The sequence below is a fragment of the Oratosquilla oratoria genome, chromosome 28 (genome assembly GCF_046742065.1).
Source record: "Oratosquilla oratoria isolate Oo_2021 chromosome 28, ASM4674206v1, whole genome shotgun sequence".
In the NCBI taxonomy this organism is placed as follows: Eukaryota; Metazoa; Arthropoda; class Malacostraca; order Stomatopoda; family Squillidae; genus Oratosquilla; species Oratosquilla oratoria.
The window spans coordinates 29348590-29371089 of record NC_134804.1 but is presented as its reverse complement, the minus strand read 5'-3'; the positions used below and the strand labels follow the sequence as shown (position 1 = coordinate 29371089).

The 22500-nt window shown below is 42.9% G+C and overlaps 1 long non-coding RNA gene across 1 annotated transcript in view; it reads right to left on the bottom strand.

Annotated features, from left to right (window-relative positions):
* The window catches only part of LOC143040160 (uncharacterized), a 174062-nt gene that overhangs the window by 151221 nt on the left and 341 nt on the right, over window positions 1-22500 (bottom strand). The gene's annotated exons all lie outside the window — the stretch shown is intronic.

Below are 22500 nucleotides of genomic sequence, written 5' to 3'. Positions count from 1 at the left end.
TTCCCATCCCCCTTTACACTGATGACCCGCGTACCCACCACTATCTCTAATCGTTATAGACGGGAATGGATGTCGGGCGGGTCGCATTTAGATTCTTCCCCTGTGGTGACAGAGCTCCTTTCAAAGCCCAATCAGTCACCGACGGTGGGCACAGAATATAACGACCTTGCCAACGACCGGCACACGGTCGGGCAGACAAACGGACCCGCCCGGCGAGGGGAGGGGTGAACCCGGCCGACCGACCGAGAGGGAGGGAACCCCGGCAGAAGCTTCCGGACACACAAAAAAGTAGAAAAATGGAAACGGCCACAGAGGAATAAAAAAAAGTTTGTGGTTGGGCGGAGAGAGGAGGGACGGGGGAAAGGGAAAGGTGGAGAGAGAAGAGGAGGAGGAGGAGGAGGAGAAGGGACAGGAAAAACAGCAGGAGGAGGAAAAGGGAAAGAGAGAAAAAAAATCTTTCAGAGGACTTTTGGTTCAGGTTTTCGTCGTTGACTTCCATCACGCGGTGGAAAATGGAGGCGATGAAGACGAAAACAAAAAAGGTGAGAGAGTTAGGAAGGGTGTAGTTGAAAGAAGGTTGGTGAGAAGGAAGAAGCGTAAAGGGAGCTCGGTAGGCGACACTAGTAATAGGACTAGTAACATTTACTACAGTGAAGTTGTAACTATTGTAGTTCGTATGTGCAGATGGTGGCGATGATGATGATTGTACTCATAATGCTGCTGCTGCTGCTGCTGATGATGATGATGATGACGATGATGAAGATGATGGTGATGATGATGAGGAGGAGGACGACGATGATGATGATGATGATGATGATGACGATGACGACGATGATGATGACTACTACGATTATGATGATGATGATGGTGGTGATGATGGTGGTGGTGGTGTTGGTGGTGATGGTTGTGGTGGTGATGATTACGATGAAACGATGATAATGACTATGATGACGACAAGGATGGCAGTGATGAGGAAGGTGAAAAGGAGCAAGAGAAGGAGGAGGAGGAAGTGAAGGAATATGATCAGTCAGAGTAGCAGTAACAGGAGCAAGAACAATAGCAGGAAGATCAAGAGGAGGACGAGGAGGAGGAGGAGGAGGAGATGAAGGAAGATGAACAGTCACAGTAGCAACAGTAGCAGCAGCAAAAACAGTAGCAGGAAGATTAGGAGGAGGAGGAGGAGGAGGTGGTGGTGGGGTTGGGCGAGGGGGAGCAAGAAGACCAGCAGCCCCCATAGGCCTATGGGTCTGCGCCACAGAACTCCCAGCAAGACCTTCCATTGGCAAGCAGGGAACCCACTCCGCCTTTTCCACCTCTGTGAGCTGATTGGGTACTTTTTTCCTCGGCGTCAATGAGCTGAAGGCACGCCCTTCCCTTTGGTAGGCGCTGTCTAAGGTCGAGGGGCGCCCTCTCTTTCTGATCACTTTTTGGGACCGCTCCTGTGGTCATGTGAGAACTGTTGCGGACTGTGCAAAAAAAAAAAAAAAAAAAAAAGGGGGGGGTGGGGGGTGGGGGCATAAAGAACGGATGGGACCTTCGGGCGCAGACTCCTCTTCAGGAGACTTCTGCCTCCATAGGAAGCCCTCTGGGTCTCGAGGATATTTCTCCCCGAAGACAACGTCAGAGAGTAAGGCATAGGCACATGTTTGGTACGGTGGTGAGGTTAAACACAGAGAACAGCTGGAGTTTTATTATTGACATTTCCTCCTTCAAGACTTCTTCAGAGTACATGTGCTCTGTACTATGTACTCTGAAGAAGTCTTTGCGAGGACGAAATGTCAGTAATAAAGCTTCATCGGTTCTCTGTGTTTACCTCACCACGCTACCACTCATCCGCCATGTGTTATTCTTTCGAAGATTAATGAGGATTTCTTTTGGTTGAATGATTCATTTATTGTTAAATATACGAATCTTTTGTGTATGATTCAGTTTGCAAGGCTGATCCGTAGTCTCCTTTTTGTTAGACAGTTGTTATTTAAGTCCTTTAATATAAAACTTGAACCACGCAATTTAGGATAACTGAATGATCAAATCACTTATTTTCGTTTGGATTTTAAGATGTGAATACATCTAGTGGTTTCTCATAGTGTCTGAGTTTTTCATTTATACACAAATATGAGAAGCTAGTTTCCCCTCTTGCTTAAAATATCATTAAAATTTTGTTATTTGATTTATATATATATTCAAAATATCTACCGTTATTTCTGTAGATAACAAGATAGAGGTAGATATGTATAGGTAGATAGATAGGTAGGTAGATAGAGAATGAGAGAGAGAGAGAGAGACACAGAAAGACAGGGAGAGAGAGAGAGCCAGAAAAAGATGAAGATAGAGACAGATTTTAGAGAGAAAACGAGAGCGAGACAGTGTGTGTGCATGTATGTGTGTGCGTGTGTGTGTGTGTGTGCGCGTGTGTGTGTGAGTGTGTATGCGTGCGTGTGTGTGTGTGATTTATCATGATCTTTGGATCACGTGTTGGACTCGTGATTGACAGCTATTTCCCTCCCGGAAGAGAGCTCAGAGCTCGTATATGACCGATCCATGGGTAATGCTGTGACCTTAATGTGTGTGTGTGTGTACTTGTGTGTGTGTGTGTGTGTGTGTGTGTGTGTGTGTGTGTGTGTGTGTGTATGTGTGCTTATGTGTGTGTGTGTGTGTAAGTGTGTGTGTAAGTGTGTGTAAGTGTGCATGCGCGCGTGCGTGCGCCTGTGTATAAAAGAGAGAAAGAGAGAGAACGGGCAGTTCTCTCTCTGCTGCCACATGCACGCGAGACATTATTCCCTGAAAACGAAGTTGACTCCTGTTTGGTGATTTTGTTGTCGCTGTCGTTGTTGTTGTTTTAATCATTGTTATTGTTGCTGTTGTTGCTGCAAACGCTGGGCTCCATACTCCAAAGTTGAGCGGACGAGAGCAAAACAAACAAACAGGCAGAAATGGGCTTTATTTGATTGACTTAGCTCAACAATAGAACCTGTTCACCTTCCTGCCTCGGTCCAAAACGTTTGGAGAAGACAAAACGATTCCAAACGTTTCATCCTCTCTTCGAAGTGGGAAGGCGAAGGAGGAGGGAGGGAGGTGGAGGGGGAGGGTTCGTTGATGTTTTTTCTTGGTGTCGGCATGTGATTTTAATCGACTTAAGGATTAGTTTCCTTCCACTCTCACCTTCGGTTTTTTTTTTTTTTTTTTTTTTTTTTTTTTTTATATCATCATGCAGATAGTTTCCGACAGTCGCCCCGGGAATCGAACCGAGACTTAGCTTGATGCCAAACTACTGTCAGAAATTATTTGTATGATTCTAGCTGTTACTAGCGATTCACTTCAGGTACCATCATACATATTTACACACATTAATGACTGTTTATTGTGAAGATCGAGTGGTTTGTTTTGGCTTAATGTATATGTAAATGTGCTTTTGGGTAGTTGTGATTCCAACAACAACATTACCACAACCACAACCACAACCAACAACATCAACACCACATATGTCATTACCACCAAGAACAACAGTATGTCCACCATCAACACCACAGTCAACACCAACACTAAAAGTATCAACAATCCTCGCTAACACCGTAACCACCAATACCAAGACTTTCACCACCAACATCAACACCAACAACACCACTCTCAACAATTCCACCACTGCTATCACTAAAAACACCATCAACACCAGTATCAACACCATCACCGCAACATCCACTGATAAGTTTAGCAAGAGCAGCAACACCAATACAATAAGAACACCAACATTGGCATCAACACCACCAGGAACACCACAACTACCTAGAACCTCAACACCAGTTCCTCCTTCTGTTTCTAAGTTGTTACGAGGACGAGCTTGTTTAATCCCTCCTGGAGGAGGCAGTTATCAATCTACATCTCGCCCTCGAGGAGAGAGTCCAAGGGCGAACTGTTTACCACCTGCTTCGGGAGTTCTGCTACCGCCGCTGATGGCGTCAGCGTTAGCGGCGATTCCGCCATTACGGCGGCCATTTTGATTTTATAATTGCTCGAGTTATTTCCTTTGCTATTGGTTGTTGTCACTCAGACTTTACTATTAACGTCGGCCTTCATATTACGACCAATAAAACAGAAGCAGCGTTGTTATCAAGCGTGGACGACAATGATTGTGATCATCGACTGGTGTCCTTGTTATCAAATTTCAAATATTACGTCATTTATTGTTTATTTTCGTTGTTTATTATTAGTTTGTTAGGACCAATGCTGATGTTGTTTATAGTGTTATCTTTATCGTTACTATTAGTGTAGGTATTAGTATTGGTTATATTATTCATTATAGTTATTATTTATATTCATTATTACTTTCAGAAGAGGGAGAAGGAAGATGAGTGCGATTAATCAAAGAAAAAAGAGGAGGGAAAGGAAAACAAAAGATAAAAGATAAACTGGAGAAAAAGAAGGAGAATTAATTATTGAAGGATACGGAAGACGAAATGGGGAAGATGCAAGAAGAAAGAGGAAGAGGAGGAGAAGGAGGAAGAAAACGTGAAAGATGAGAAGGGAGAAAAAGAGGATAAGGATAAGGAGGAGGAGGAGGAAGATAATGAGGAGGAAAGTATGTGAAGAAAGGTAGAAAAGGAGGAATAGCAGGAAACTAATATGTGAAAAGAAGAAAAACTAGAAAGACGAAGGAAGAAATAACAGAAAAAATATGAGAATTGAAAAAAAAATAGAAACAGAAGAGAAGAGGAGAATTGGATAAGAAAGAAGTGGAGAAAGAAGGGAGCAATGAAGGAAGAGGAGAAGAAAGTGAAAAAGAGGAGGAGGAGGAGGAGGAGGTGGAGAGGGAGAGGAGGAGAGGGAGGAAGAGGAGGAGGAGGAGGAGGTGGAGAGGAAGAGGAGGAGAGGGAGGAAGAGGAGGAAGAAATAACTGAGTATGACGTATAGCGGCCGTAGGAAGGGAACCGTATGTTTATGGCCATTGGTAGAGATGATAATAACAATGACAGTTGTTCTTCTTGCTTTCAATCCATCAAGAAAAGTATTAACAGATGTCCGAGCTGCTGGAAGCACAGGTGTAGCTGCGTTACAGGTGTCGAAGACGGAGCTGATTTTGTATAAATGACAAGAAAAGATGTTTATTGATAATAACGACAGGTCTGATGGATTTTTAGACACTTCAGTATGGTAGCGTAATTCCACGACTTTGATCTATTTTATTATTATCATCATCATCATTATTATTATTATTATTATTATTATTATTATTTGCCAAGAATGAATTTTTTTTTAACTGAGGGAAATATTTGGAGACACGATATATATATATATATATATATATATATATATATATATATATACATATATATATATATATATACATATATATATATATATATATATATATATATATATATATATATATATATATATATATATGTGTGTGTGTCAATTGACAATTGGAAATAAACTCTTCTGCTGGGATTCGAACCCTTACCTGAGCGGCTTGCGTCTTTACAAGACAAGGATGGAGTAGTGGCTACGGTCCATGTCTTGTAAAGACGCAAGCCGCTCAGGAAAGGGTTCGAATCCCAGCAGAAGAGTTTAATATATATGTATATACATATATATAAATATATATATATATATACATATACATATATATACACACACATATATATGTATATGTATATATATATATATATATATATATATATGCATATATGTATAATATATATGTATATGCATATATGTATAATATATATATGTATAATATATATATGTATAATATATATATGTATAATATATATATATATATATATATATATATATATATATATACACACAACACAAAACAGCTTAATCGAGACAGACTGAACACAGACGAAAGAGAAATGTTCTCCAATTGATCAAAATTACTTGACAGCAGCTTACACCAACTTGAACCAAATTGAGACAATTTTGTGTGGCAGCATTCATGTTTATGTTTGTAGGCGTGATGCGCTTTGATTACGTCACTGTTGTTATGACAACGACTAAAATTGTTCATGATGACGACGACAACGAAGACAGTTAGGCAGAGACGATTTGTGTTGAGGTCTCCGGACTGTCGCGCTATGTTTTTCTATTCAGCCAAGGAAGTGCCTTGGAATTCGAATATCATTCGTTCTAGAAGGCCGTTCGAATTCCAGAACGTTCAGATTCCAACATAATAACTGAAATTTCAAGAAAATAACTGAAAACAACAACAAAAAAATCACAGAGGCTTTCACTACCGCTTGAAGAGAATGTGGGTGGGGGAACAACGTACAGACGAACACACGCAAGAAACGTCAGGAACATTCGATAACTTGTTCGAATTCCGAAAAATCGTTCGGATCTTGGGGCATTTTCTTTTCGAATTCCAAGTTGTTCGAGTTTTGGGGCGTTCGAGTTCCAGGGGCACCGATGTATGTGACAAGAGTGAGGAAAACGTCGGGAAAAAAAAAAAAAAAAAAAAAAAAAAAAAAATAGGGGACAGTAGGCACCAGGGATGTGGAGCAATTACTTCGTTACATCGGTAATAAAAGTGGAGTAATGACGGTAATTAAACGAGGAGCAGGGAAGAGGTCGTGTCAATGGTATGATTGGTATTTTACTTTCGTAAACCTTTTAAAACTGATCATAAACATGTCGTTATCACATCTCAATCAGTTTTGTTTAGAAACATAAACAAATACATAAAACACATGAAGACATTTCATTTTTTCTTTTTTTCATTTAATTAATTTCATTTAATTATATAATCTTTTTACATGAAATATTGTAGCCTTGGTGATTTTTCTATCCTTCACAATGTGGCTTAATTCAGTACAGAGAAATCATCTCGTTGGAAGAAAAGGAAGTTAAGTAGGAGAAGGGGAAAGGAGGGGAGGGAAGAGAGGGGAGAAGAGGCGAGGAAAAGTGAAGATGGGAAGACGAGGGAGGAGAAGGAGGGGAGGGGAGGGAAGGCGAGAAGGAAAGGGAAGGAAAAGGGCTGGGAAGGGAGGGGGTGGGGCAATGGGGAAAGGGGAAGGGGTAAGGGGAGAGGACTGAAGAAGGGAAATAAGGAGTGAGAGGGGAGAAGGAGAGGCAAGGGGAAAGGAGGGGAGAAGAAGGGAAGATGGGAAGAAGAGGGAGGAGACGGGAAGGGAGGAAGGAGAGAAGGAAAGGGAGGGAAAAAGAGGAAAAGGGATGGGAAGGGAGGGTGAGGAAGAAGGGGAAAAGGGAAAGGGGAAGGGGGAAGGGGAGAGGACTGGAGAGGAAGGGAAATAAGGAGTAAGAGGGGAGAAGGAGAGGCAAGGGGAAAGGAAGGGAGGGAAGGAAAGAAGGAAAGGGAGGGAACGGGAGGAAAAGGGGTTGGGAAGGGGAGGGGGAAGGGGAGATGACTGGAGAGGAGAGGCAAGGGGAAAGGAAGGGAGGGAAGGAAAGAAGGAAAGGGAGGGAACGGAAGGAAAAGGGGTTGGGAAGGGGAGGGGGAAGGGGAGATGACTGGAGAGAAAGGGAAATAAGGAGTAAGAGGAGAGGAGAGGGAAGGGGAAAGGAGGGGACAGAGAGCGAAGGGAGGGGAGGAGAGCAGAAGGAAGAGAAAGAGGAGGGGTGGGAATGGGGATAAAGAGCAGGAGAGGTAAAGGAGAAGAGGGGAAGGGGTGGGATGGAGGAGGGGGAGAGAGAAGGCAAGGTAATAAAAGGTAAGGGGAGAGAATGGGATGCGAGGGTATGGGAGGGAGAGGAGGAGAGGGAAAGGGGAGTGAAGGGGGGAGAAGGGAACGCGAGGAGAGGAGAGGGAGTGAAATTGAGGGAAGGGAAGTGGGAGGGAAAGGATAAGGAGAGGTAGAAGAGAGGAGACAGGAAATATAGTAAAGAATAAGTGAACAACAACGAAGAGATTTTTTTCTTCTTAAAAATAAATGAACAAAAAGAAATACATTTAATTCGACGAAGTAAATAGATTATTTTGATACATTGAAAGTAAACATGAAGAAAAATATAACCAAACAATGATGGTTGATATTGATAAAAATGTAATAGAATTTATTGACCAATCACTGAACTGTCAACAACTCTATAAATGACATTTCACGTCGTCAACTTCGTCTACGACTACGACGAAAAGAACGAACACAAAACCGACGACGACGACGATGACGACAACGACGACGAAGACGACGACACGAAGAAGCGCAACGAGAACAACGAAGACGACGACGATGACAACGAAGACGACGACGATGACGACAAAGAGGACGAAGACGACGACAAGGAAGCACAACGAGAAGAACAACGACGACGACGACGACGACAACCGCAACGACGACAAGCCCAACGGAGGTAACCACTCAGCCTCCTCATCGGTGGAGTCAGAGCGGAAACAGGAACAACAACGCTGGCTTCAGCTCCGGCCATAGGAGACAATGACAACGATGGAGATGACTGGTGTTAATGGGAACCTCAATATGAACTGCGGTTGACTGCTCTCCGCGTCTTTGTCTGACGTCGGCCTTTGTTGGGGGGAGAAAGAAGTACGAAGAGCTCATTGAAAGAACCTTGGGAGGAAGGAGGAGGTGGAGGTGGAGGTGGAGGCGGGGACGATGGGGTCGGAGGCGGTGATGTGGCGTTGGTGGTGGGGGCATTGGTGGTGGCGGCGTTGGTGGTGGTGGCATCGGTGGTGGTGGCATTGGTGGTGGTGGTGGTGGTGGCGTTGGTGGTGGTGGCGTCAGTGGTGGTGGTGGTGGCATTGGTGGTGGTGGTGGCGTTGGTGGTGGTGGCGTCAGTGGTGGTGGTAGTGGCGTTGGTGGTGGAGTTGGTAGTGGTGGCGTTGGTGATGGTGGCGTTGGTGGTGGTGACATTGGTGGCGTTGGTGGTGGCGTTGGTGGTGGTAGTGGCTTTGGTTGGTGGTTATGGTGGCGTTGGTGGTGACGGTGGTGGCATTGGTGATAGTGGCAGTGGTGGCGTTGGTGGTGACGGTGGTGGCATTATGATAGTGGCATTGGTGGCGTTGGTCGTTGTGGTGGCATTGGTGTTGGTGGTGGCGTTGGTGTTGGTGGTGGGGTTGGTCGTTGTGGTGGCGTTGGTGTTGGTGGTGGCGTTGGTGTTGGTGGTGGCGTTGGTGTTGGTGGCGTTGGTGGTAATGGCGTTGGGTTTAGGTTTCCTTTTGGGTTGAAATGGTCGTGGAGGTGGGGTTTATAGGAACACAAGAATGAAAGAAACTGCAAGAGACCATATGGCCTACACTAGGCAGTTCCAGTTCGTGTGGGTTTGGGAGAGGAAGTAGGGAGGAGTGTAGAAGAGGGGAAGAAAATGGGAAGTGGGGTAAATAGGTCTTAAATGATAATCATAGAATATAGAAAAGGTTTGTGAGTGTGTGTGTGTGTGTGTGTGTGTGTGTGTATGTGTGTGTGTATGTGTGTGACAGAGAGAGAGAGAGAGAGAGAGAGAGAGAGAGAGAGAGAGAGAGAGAGAGAGAAAGGGCGTTGCTGAGAAAACTTGAGCGAAGAACAATGGCCGAGAAGGACGGAGAGGGATGAGCAGTTGAAGGAGTCTGTCTGGTTTTATTGGATGTGAAAAGAGAAGAAAATAAAAAGGCGACAAAAGAGAAACAGAGAGATACATAGAGAAAGAGAGGGGGGGATTGAGAAGAGTGAAAATAGAAGGAAAAGAGGTAAGAGACTATCAAAGGCAAAGAAGTTAGGGAGTAAGGAAAGGAGGGAAGGGGGCGGGTGGGCAGAAGAAGATTATTGGGAGAAGCAGGAATGGGAGGGGAGGGGAGGGAGGGGTGAGGAGAGAAGGGGAAGGGAAGGGAGGGGAGGGTGAGGAGAGGAGGGGAAGGGAAAGAATGGGAGGGGAGGGAAGGGGAAGGGAGGAAAGGGGAAGGGGAAGGAAGGGGAGGGGAGGGAAGGGAAGGGAAGGGGAGGGGAGGGAGGAAAGGGGAGGGAAGGGGTGAGGAGTGGAGGGAAAGGGAGGGGTGCAAATAGGAGTGGAGAGGTGGAAAGATAAAAGAAGATAAAGAGAAGGAAGGAAATGAGGAGGGAGAGTGTAGAGGGGAGAGAAGACAAGAGTGATGGTGAAGAACGGGGAGCAGAAAAATGGACGAGAGTGGATGAGAGTGGAGGGGAAGGAGAGGAGAGGAGAAGGGAGGAGAAGAGAGAGGAAGGGACGAGAACGAAAGGAATATAGTAAAAAAAATGTACATAAAAAAGTGACAGAATGAAAAAAGGAAAATAATAATAATAGAAAAAAAAACTTATGCATAGAAGATGTACTTGGAAATGACTGAAATGTCAAGAAGTAGGAGAGAGAGAGATGAGGGAAAGTGCAAGATGAGGAAGTGGCAATGGCGAAGGGAGGAAGTGACCTCGAAGGAAAGGAAAGAGGAAGTGAAATCTGTAACGACTTCACTGCAATCATATATGAGTGTCAAGGGAGGCTGAGGAAATGGAAGAGGAGGAGGAGGAAGAGGAGCAGGAGGGGGAAGAGGAGGAGGAGGAAGAGGAGCAGGAGGGGGAAGAGGAGCCTGAGGAGGAGGAATAGGAAGAGGAGCCTGAGGAGGAGGAGTAGGATAAGGAGAAGGAAGTGGAGCTGAGGAGGAGGAATAAGAAGAGGAAGAGGTGGAGGAGGAGGAGGAGGAGAAGGAGGAAGAGGAGGAGGGGGAGAAGACGAGGGGGAAGAAAAGGAGGAGGAGTAGGTGCCTCAGAAGCCACTTAGCTGAATAAAGTCTTCTGGTATTAGAACAAAAACAAAATGGCAAATGGGATACATTTTTTTTTTTACTTATTTATCTATTTATTCATATCTATTTGTTTGCCTGTCTGCTTGTTTGTTTATTCTTATATATATATATATATATATATATATACATATATTCATTTAGCTACCTATTGATTTATTCGTCTACAGATATATTTATTCATATGATTATTGTTGTATTTATTTATACATATATTCATTTATTCATTTATTTAGTTAGTTAGCAATATATTAATATATTCATTCGTCTGTCTATTCATTTGTTTACTCTCTTGCTGAAAGGAGGAGGATTTCTGCTGGAGAGTCCATAGTCGTTCCTGAAGACCTGCAGCTTCTTCAAAGAAGAGCGCTGAGCTCCGGAGGCCACTGGAAGAGTCTGCAAAACATCCATTTACACGTTGATATTTAGATCCTTGACTTCGACCAAACGGAATCTTCTGCGTCTCAATGACGTCACTGCTGGAGAGTCCTTAGTCATTCTTGAAGACTTGTATCTTCTTCGAAAGAAGAGTGCTGAGCTCCGGAGGCCACTGAAAGAGTCTGTAAGACATCCATTAATACGATGAGACCTCTACTTCGACCAAACGGAAGCTTCCGCGTCTCAATGACGTCACTGCTGGAGAGTCCTTAATCGTTTCTGAAGAACTGTATCTTCTTCAAAGAAGAACGCTCAGAAGGCCACTGGAAGAGTCTGTAAGACATCCCCTTACACGTTGAGATTCAGAACCTTTACTTCGACCAAACAGAATCCTTCGCGTCTCAATGACGTCACTGCTGGGGAGTCCTTAGTCATTCCTGAAACCCTGTATCTTCTTCGAAATAAGTGTGTTGAGCTCCGAAGGCCACTGAAAGTGTCTGCCAGACATCCATCAACACAATGAGACCTCTACTTCGACCAAACGGAAGTTTCTGCTTCTCAATGACGTTACTGCTGGAAGATCATTAGTCGCTCCTGAAGACCTGTATCTTCTTCGAAAGATGAGTGCTGGAAGAGCCTACAAGACATCCATTAACTCGATGAAACCTCTACTTCGACCAAACGGAATCTTCCTCGTCTCAATTACGTCACTTGTTTCAATGAAATAATTTCACCCCGACTTCGTCCGTGTAATTAATGTTATTAATTGAGGTTATTATCCTCTCGCTGAGCTTGATTGAATTAGGGTATTTCTGAGAGATCTACAAATAACCTGCTTTGACGTAATGGATTCGGGGCCAATGCTTGTTTCATTATAAGTGTTTTGTACAAGTTAGGCATTGCAGCCGGCGCTGTTTTTTTTTTATTAATATGTGGTAAATACAGTTTATATGATTGTAAATATATTCATACAAATTTAGTGTGTGATTGTGTACATGTGTGTGTGTGTGTGTGTGTGTGTATGTGTGTGTGTGTGTGTGTGTGTGTGTGTGTGTGTGTGTGTGTGTTTGCATGTGTGCGTGGCTGTTAGTACATTCCCACTGTATTTTTATAAAAAACTGTAATAGGGCAAAGTTGGTTACTGCATACAGACAGACAGACAGACAGAGAGACAAATAGAGACAAACAAACAGACAAATAGATTGATAGGTGGACATAAAGATAGATATAAAGGCAGACATGTAGACAGAGAGAAAGATAGGCCGAGATAGCCAGACAGAAGGGCAGACAGAGAAGGCATGTACAAGTCCAGACATATGAGACAGACCAACACACAAGACTTCCAGGCAAAGTCGAGAAAATCGACAAAGGATGCGGAAGACGAAGAAAAAAAAAGGAGAGAAAAAAAATCTGAAGAATCCTTAATTCACAGCATCCAGAGATGAAAGAGCAAGCTTCCGCCAGAAGAATGTAAGAATTAAGAATTTTTTGAAGAAAAAAAAAAGAAGAAGCGGGGGGGTGGGGGGAGGGAGGTGAGCTCCTGGACATTTGATCCCCCTCACTTGGTCAAGTCTGTGTTGCAGTTGTCTGTATCTAAACCACAACCTTTCTACAATATTTTCCTTCCCCTAATAGCCCCTAACCCCCTTTCCCCATTCCATCTTCTCCTCTTCACCCTTCCCTCTTTCCCTAATCCCCCCTTGCCCCTTTCCTCCTGCCCTATTCCCTAATCCTCCCTTACCCCCTGCCCCATCCCTCTTCCCTATTCCTCCCTTGCCCCTTCCCTCTTCCCTATTCCTCCCTTGCCCCTTCCCTCTTCTCTCTTCCCTATTCCTCCCTTACCTCTTCCCTCTTCTCTCTTCCCTATTCCTCCCTTGCCTCTTCCCTCTTCCCTATTCCTCCCATGTCTCTTCCCTCTTCCCTCTTCCCTATTCCTCCCTTGCCCCTTCCCTCTTCCCTATTCCTCCCTTGCCCCTTAAACCCTTCCCTTTTCCCCCTTTCCCCTTTCCCTTCCCCCTTCCCAATCTCCCTTTTCCCTCCCCTCCTCCTTCTCCCCTTCTCCAATCCTCCCTTCCCGCTTCTCCCTTCCCCCTTACGAACTCTCCCACAAATGCACAAAACTCCCATTAACCCCCCATCATCTTTATACGCATATTTTCATTTTTTATTCATAGCTGTTACATCCCCTTGTGTTCCCTTTAATTGTAGTTCACATCTTCAGTATCGAGTGATGTTTATGTCTTTATTCCGATTGTCTGCTTATCATTTTGGTTCAGCTGTATGTGATGTCTTCGTGTACCTAAAGGCTTAAAATCCCTTACTTAAAGTCCCTTAAAATCCCAACACCAACACGACTACGAAAACCACTAACATTATCAAACTCAACACTAAAACTACTAAAACCTCTAAAACCACTACCACCACCAAAACTGCCATCATCAAAATCAGCTCGATTAAATCCATCATCACAACCTTAACCATCAAGTCCACAACCACCACCACTATCACCAAATCCACCATCACTACCACCACCACCACCAAACCCACCATCACCAAAATCAACACAATGAAATCCATCATGACAACCTTAACCACCAAGTCTACTCCCACCACCAAAGCCACCATCACCACCAACACCACAGCCACCAGCACCACCACCAAACCCACCACTACAACCCTCGAACCCCATTCACGTCCTCCGCCTCACCTCTGGAAACCCCACGAAGGACATACCACGGGTGTCCATCAGACCACGTCTCGGGGATCCAATCAGAGGCACCACCGCCGCTTACGCCGCCGCTGACCAGTCCCTCCTCGCTTTCCCCATCCGCGGCGCCTCCGACACCGATCGGGTTTCACATTCAATGAATAATTTGCGCTTCAGCAGGCCACAGTAAATAATTTCGAAGGCTCTGGTCGGTGGCGCCAAAGCCGACCGTTCGTGGACAAGGGAGAGGACGCTTCATCAAGACCCAAGGCCACAGCAGCAGAATGGTGAGTGATTTTAAGCATAATAGCAGATAGTCTGTTCTAAGCATACATGCATAGTGTACAAACATACATACATACATACATACATACATACATACATACATACATACATACACATACATACATATATACTTGTTCTCATCAAAACGCCGAGGACTGACAAGAACGGCAACATTCCATCCATAGTGCACATTATCATCCCAATCTTTGTCTGGTCCTAAAATTAACCAAAACTGTACATTGTCAGTGTATCATTGTATCATTGTTAACTCAACCTATTATTATTATTATTATTATTATTATTATTATTATTATTATTATCATTATTATTATTTCATTATTACATGTATGCTGTACATACACACATGCATACATACATGCAGACATACATGCAGGCTGTACGTGCATACACACATGCATTCATACACAGAGGCATGTATGCATGTGAGAACTATTCTTGTGAAGGCTGGCTCGTACATTTTCTTAAAAAAAAAAAAAAAAAAAAAAAAAGGCGTGGCCACACACAACAAAGACCAATTTCCAGTCATTCCAGATCTCACCGCGAATACCTTTGTCACTGCGTGTCCCGAATCTCACGCCATCCCGATAACCTCTCACGCTTTCCTTCCTCTCACTTCTTTCATGATTTGCTTGTACCCACGCGGACCTCAACGGAAGAGTTCATATGTGAACGCAGGAGAGACGGTTTGAACGCAGGAGAGACGGTGTCCACGCTATGCCACATCAGTGACAATACCCAGAAGAATCTAAGGTCACCTCAGGTCAGAGATAAACAGTGGTAAGGGGTCATTACCCAGAATAGATGCCCTTCCCTACCCCGTGGCCAGAGTTCAAACACACTCCCGAAATCCCCACGCGGTTACCAGGCATGCGCATTACTACTGAGCCATGGCGCTCCCCAGCCCCTCTCACGTCGACGTGTAGTAGTGTCTGTCGCACACAGTCACCTGGGTCCCATTATGATGACTTACTCACGCAATCGGTTCTCACGCTCTCAAACTTTCGTCTACATAAGGCACTTCTCCCGTTAATCTCACTTAACTGTCCAGACAAAGTAAGACTTCTGACTCGAGTCCTTCTCGCGTTGATAATTCATTTCACGCAAAGTCTTCGACGTCGTTAGTCCTGTTCTTTTCACGCCAAGAGCAACACATTAATGATTGTCACGCGTCAGAGTTTTCTTGCGATCTCACCAAACAATAGTCTTCATCGTGCCTCAAGGGAAGACGCTCATGTTCTTCCTCTCGACACCGTTCGTAATCTAACTCGTCACTCTCAGGATTCTTCGTGTTCTATTTATTCTTAGATTTTGTCTTTCTAATCTCTCTTGTTAGGATATTTTCGTTCTATTTGTTCTCGCGTCTTTTACTCCACGAGAACATTCGAGATGATTTTATCTCTCACGATCCATTTCTTCTATTTATTCTTAGATTTTGTCTTTCTAATTGATCTTCTACGAATATTTTCGTTCTATTTTATCTCACGTCTTTTCCCTCACGAGAACATTCGAGATAATTTTCTCTCTTACGAATTTTAGTATGACTAAACGTCTACGAAAACTGTCTGTTTGTTTGTTTGATCGTTGATACTAAACAGGATTAAGAACAGAAACGACACAATACACAAGAGAAGAGAGCGTTTTTCTTCTCTTATGTGTAGCGTTGATAGGTAAATATCCTTTTCCGTACAAAGAACCGGTTTACCAACATAATAGTTAACGAATGGGGTTTAGCAAACATACAGTGAGCGCTCAAACAATTGGTTGCTTTAAAAGAAGATAATTCTATAGACAGTAATGATAGGTGATAATGGACATGGAACTACCTAGTGTAGGCCTTATGGTCTCTTGTAGTCTCCTTCATTATTCTTCTTTATGCTTTCTTTCTGATGCTACATGTATCTTTGATAGGCAAAAAATTTATAAAGAACTGGTTAACGAATGGAATAGACTTAGTAACCACGTAGTGAGCGCTTAAACTATTGGTTATTTTAGGAGATGAGATAACTTTACAGATGGAGATGACAGGTGGTAAAGGACATGGATCTACCTAGTATAGACCTCATGAGATAACTTTATGGATAGGGATGACAGGTAGTGAGGGACATGGAACTGCTTAGTGTAGGCTTCATTGCTTCTTTTAGTCTCCTTCATTCTTATGTTCTTAAAGTGCCACTTACCCTCCCCCCCCCCGGCATTGTAGATTAAGCAGGGTTAATGTACCTAGGTTTGCTTATAAATCAAACCAATTAGTACTTAAGTTATAATGGGGAACTTGTAGCTACATAAGTTCACCACTAAGTGCTGAAACTTAATGGAAGTATTCCTTTATTGATTCTCAGAGCTGTCTGGCACTGTACCCTTTATCCTGGCACTGCATTGGCATTCTTTCAGTGATGAAGAGGTGAAGAGGCACTGTCACACTGATACGTATCTTGCGTTAGCGTCATGTAGTAGTACGTGATGAGGTACAGAGATCGTCACGATTTCTGTATACGTTAACTGTCTTTCAGTAGCTTTATTTCTCACTTATTCTCTTCATTTATCTATGCATTCATTTTTTTATTCATTTATTTAATAATTAATTGACATCTTTATTCATTTATCTATTTATCTATTCATTCATCTATTTATTCACTTATTAATCATTCATCAATTTATTCTTTGTGTTTTTATCTATTTATTCATTTGTATGCTTGTTTTAGTATGTCATCATTTCTAAAACGTATTTGTAATGTGGTAAGACTGCAGCTATTCACGATAATGACCTCTGCTTCTTGTCGTCGAACTTTGGAAACTGAGTCTACTACCAGCAACCACCAGTACACCAGATCGTGATACGTGGTGTTACTGGTACACATTATATTCTTACTGTATCCTACGGACTACATCGCAGACAGTTTCTCTTTCTATAGTGAGGTATATGTGGTCTTGGCGGAGTCTCTACTAATGACACAGTCTTTTGAAAGGAGGTTCCTTGGGAATTTTCTCAACTGTTCTTCGCAATTATGACTCATGTTTGGCAATGGAGGATAATTAGGTGTTTGGCTGTGTCCAGCCAACGCGAAAACCCTCATCTCATGGCTTAAAAGAGAGAGAGAAAGAGAGAGAGAGAGAGAGAGAGAGAGATGATCTTCAGCGTCTTCATGGTAAATGTTTACAGCCAAGAACTTTACCGTCTTGTCTCGTTCTCGAGGGATTCTTTCTTCGCGAAGCGGGAGAGTCTGCAAGAGTCTCCACCCAGTTGGTGCAGAAGAAGGAAAAGACTTCGGTGAGGCTTCTGTTTACGTTCTTAGCCGATTCTCAACAGTTAATCTCTCCCAGTGGTGCCTCTTCCCCTTTTTCGTTGTCTCTTAACTCTCCCCAATCTCCGTCTCTCTGTCTGTCTCTCTGTCTGTCTGTCTGTCTGTCTCTCGACTTCTTCATCCAATTTACTCCTATCATCCTGGCCTTCCTTCTCTCTTTATATCTCTCCCCAAGTCATACTCTCTCTCTCTCTCTCTCTCTCTCTCTCTCTCTCTCTCTCTCTCTCTCTCTCTCTCTCTCTCTCTTTCGACCTCTTCATCCAATTTACTCCTGTCTTTCTGGTCTTCCTTTTCCCTTTCTATCTCTCCCCAAGTCATACTCTCTCTCTCTCTCTCTCTCTCTCTCTCTCTCTCTCTCTCTCTCTCTCTCTCCCTCTCTCTCTCTCTCTCTTTCGACTTCTTCATCCAATTTAATCCTATCTTTCTGGTCTTCCTTCCCTATATCTCTCTCTAAGTCATACTTTCCCATCTCTCATCCTCAGTCTCGTCTCATCTATTTAACTCAAGTCAATCCTCACATGTCTTCCTCTCCCATCAGGTTCTTCCTCTTCAGAAGGAGATAAGAAAGAAGAAGACTGCAAGAGACCATAAGGCCTACACAAGGCAGTCCCATGACCATTACCATCTTTCATCCCAATTCGTAAACTTGTCTAAACTTTTCGTAAAACAACCGATAGTTTCAGCGTTCACTACATGGTTACTAAGTTTATTCCATTTGTTAACAACTCTATTGGTAAGCCAGTTTTTGCCTATTTCCTTCTTAAATCTAAATTTGTTCAATCTAAATTCCCTTCAGTCTGATCCACATTTCTTCTCCCGAATTTCTCTTTTTATTTTTATTTTCTCTCTTCCTTTCCTCTCTTACTTCCTCTTTCTTCCCTTCAACTTTTTCTCTCTATCTCTACTTCATTTTTTCTATCCAATCCTCTTCCTTCCCCCATCCACTCTCTTTCATCCCTCTTTCTTTCGTACTCTCATATTTCTTCCTTTTCTCTCTTCGTTTGCTCTCTATTTCTTCTCGTTCTCTTTTCTTTCTCCTCCGTATAGTCTCTCTTTTCTCTCCCCTCTTCCCTTTTCTATTTTTCTCTTTTCCTTCACTTTTCACCCTCTCGCTCTCCCCTCTTTTCCTTTCTCGTTTAATCTCTCTCTATTTTCTCTTTACACACAGTTTCTTTTCTCCACTATTTGACCTCTTTCCTTTCCCTTTTTTCTCTCTTCTTCTTCTTACCTCCCCTTCTCTCTTTCTCTCTTCTCCCGTTTTTCTCTCTCCTCTCTTCTTCTCCCTACCTCACCTCTTCCTCCTCTCTCTCTCTCTCCTGTTTCCCTCTCTCATGCCCTCTCTTTTTTTCACTACCCCACCTCCTCTTCCTCTTCTCTCTCCCCTTCCCGTTTTTCCTCTCTTCCCTCTTTTCTCCCTATTTCACCTTCTCTCTCTCTCCTCCCGTTTTCTCTCTACTCTCTTTTCTCCCTATCTCACCTACTCTTCCTTCTGTCTCCCCCTCTCGTTTTACTCTCTTTTTCTCCCTACCTCACCTCCTCTACCTCCTCTTTCTTCCCTCCCCGTTTTTCTCTCTCCTTTCTCTTTTTCTCTCTCCTCTCTCTTTTTCTCCCTACCTCACCTCCTCTCCCTCCTCTTTCTCTTCCATTTTTCTCTCTCCTCTCTCTTTTTCTCCCTACCTCACCTCCTGTCCTTCCTCTTCTCTCTCCTCTCTCTTTTTCTCCCTACCTCACCTCCTCTCCCTCCTCTTTCTCCCCCTCCCGTTCTTGTCGCAATCTCGACTTCCGCAACTCCGCGCCAATGACGTCATGCCGTGACGTCACGTCGTCAATTCACGTCTTCGTGTCACGTCGTCAGCGTTGGTCTTCATCGAACTCGGCAGACTCTTGCGATGAGTCTTCATCGAACTCTCGAGACGCCCGAAGAACGATCATTTCGCCAACTCCATCTTCGGTCGCCTTTGGCTCCTTCAACACGGTATAGAGTCCAGAGTCTTTTTTCTGGCTAAAAACGAACGATTTTATTTAATTGATCGAGACTAGTACATGGGGGGTAGAGGAGGGGGTGGGTGTCTCAACCAATCATTCGCTGAATTAAATCGACTGGCGATAACTAAAACTAAGATATAAAAAAGATGGCAAAATCCGTCACCGTATTGAATATGTTAACCCCTTTCGTTCCGGGTGGCACTTTTTTCCATTCATCCTATCTGCCGCCAGGCTATTCTATTCATCCCCATGGCAATCTCATCCATGACAAAAGTGCCATAACTAATCTCAATTATCCTCTTTTGTTCTGGTGGCACTTGAGATATTTTTTTCTGATTATCTATCGTGTACGTCATTCATTTCCGTGGCTCCCCACTCGGCGGCGAGGAGGCTATGGTATGAAAAGAATCTCGGTCCGATTTCATTTCTTTTCGTAGTCAGGCTTCCGCCTCCAGAAAGATCGCCTTACCGTTTCCTGTTTATCTTGAGTTCTTATCTCTTCTACTTCGAGAAGAGTCTCTATCTCGATCTCAGTTTACGATCTCAGCACCTTGCGCTGAAGAGGAGGGGTAGGGTGGGAGGAGGGTGAGGGAAGAAGAGGTGGGTGTCGGGAAGGGAGAGGGAAAAAGAGGAGGGGGTAAGAAGAGCTTGGGGGAAAAGAGGAAGGAGAGGAGAGGAAAGGTAAAGGATGGGAGGGAGAGGAAAAGAGAAAGGTAGGGTGAGAGGAGGTTGAGGGAAGAAAAGGTGGGAGAGAGGAAAAGAGGAGGGATGTAGAACTCTGGAAAAGAGGAAGGAGAGGAGAGGAAAGGTAGAGGAAGGTTAGGAAGGGTGGAAGGGAAAGGAATGGGGAGGAGTAAGATGAGAGGGGGGTGAGGTAAGGGAAGGTGGGTGTCGGAAAGAGAAGGAAGGAGAAAAGAGAGAACGAAGAGAAGAGTTTGGGAGAAGGGGAAGGTAGAAAAAAGAAGATGAGGAAAGGCGAAAGGAAAAGGAAGGGTGGTGAGGGTGACGTTAGGATGATATCAAGAGTGAAGATGAAGGTATTGGATGGCGGGAAAAGGGTAAAAAAAAGGACAAGAAAAGAGAAACGGAGAGGAAAGAGCAAAGAGGAAGGGGGGCTGGAAAAAAGAGAGAAAAAAGAGAAAACGGTGTGGTACAAGGAGAGGCAAGAGACCGATGGAGGAAGAGAAAAAGAAATTGCCTTTCACCTTTTTTCCAACCACGACCATGAAACTCTCTTTCTCTCTCTCTCTCTCTCTCTTTCTCTCTCTCTGTCTCTCCTTTCTCTTGAAACCTTTTCTATTTCTCTGCAAATAGAATGGTCTCCCTCCTTTCTTAACTTGCCCTTTTTCCTCTCTTACTTTCTCTTTTTTTTTGGTCTTGGTCTCTCTCTATCTCTCTCTCTCTCTCTCTCTCTCACCTTTCTCCCCATTCTCAATAGAATGGTCAACCATCTTCTCTTTTCCTAACTCTCTCTCTCTCTCTCTCTCTCTCTCTCTCTCTCTCTCTCTCTCTCTCTCTCTCTCTCTCTCTCTGTCTCTCCCCTTTCTCCCCATTCTCATGAAACCTTATCTAATTCTCCGGCAATAGAATGGTCAACCATTTTCTCTTTTCCTAACTCGCTCCCCCCCCTCTCTCTCTCTCTTTCTCCCTCTCTCTCTCTCTCTCTCTCTCTCTCTCTCTCTCTCTCTCTCTCTCTCTCTCTCTCTCTCTCTCTCTCTCTCTCTCTCTCTAACCAACCAAGAGCTCAGCCCCTCCAGGGGAATTCTTCATGTGTTCTTTTTCTCACACACTCGGAAGCTTCCCTCGCCTCGGTGGCCCGCGGGGGTTCTCAGGTTTGGTTTTCTGAGTGTTCCGAGGTCTCTTCTTCGTCCTCTTCAGGCGATCTGCGTCTCAACTTCCTTCGTCTTCTTCTGTTCTTGCGCAATTAGTCCTGTATTCGTGTGATGTTCTTTGGCTTATGGACGTAATATGATTTTTTTTTTCCTTTTCTTAAAAATTGAAGGTAATTGTGATTCTCATTTCGTTGTTTTCGTTTTTGTATATCGTTATGATTGTTGTTCTTGTTCTCATTATCATCATTATTGTTATTATTATTATTATTATTATTATCATTATCATTATTATTATTGTCATCATTATTACTATTATCATTATTATTATTATTATCATTATCATTATTATTATTGTCATCATTATTACTATTATCATTATTATAATTATCAATATTATTATTATTACTATTATTTTTATTTTTATTATTATTATTATTATTATCATTATCATTATCATTATTATCATTATCATTATTATTATCATTTTTATTATTATCATCATCACTATTATTCTAATTTCTCGTTCCAAAATCATTTAATTTTCCTCCAGTACCTTCAACATTCTTTCAACTTGAGTATCGTAATTATTCGGTTTTAGTACATTTCATATTTCATGTAAAAAAATCATATATATATATATATATATTATATATATATATATATATATATATATATATATATATATATATATATATATATGTGTGTGTGTGTGTGTGTGTGTGTGTGTGTGTGTGTGTGTGTGTGTGAAGACATTGTGACAGGTTTGAGGAAGGTGGAAGAAGACACGGGTCTAGGTCGGAGTTTATTCTTGACTGGTTTCGCTTGTAGCTTCTTCAGAAGCTATGAGCGAAACCGGTCAGGAATAAACTCGGACCTAGGGCAATGTCTTCCTCTTCCACCTTCCTCATATATACTGTATATATATATATATATATATATATATATATATATATATATATATATATATATATATATATATATATATATATGTGTGTGTGTGTGTGTGTGTGTGTGTGTGTGTGTGTGTAATAAAACCACTTGAAAAATAAAATGAAAGGTGACCGAACGTTTTCGTCAAAGACATTTTCAAAGGTCACCAAGTGGTTTTATTACACGTTTTGTGAATCACGTGTTTATGTGATTTATTCGATATATATATATATATATATATTATATATATATATATATATATATATATATATATATATATTAGGCTGATTGAAGGCAAACTCTGATGGAAAGTTGGGTTTATTTAACAATGAATGTTGGGCGCCAGAAGGAGGG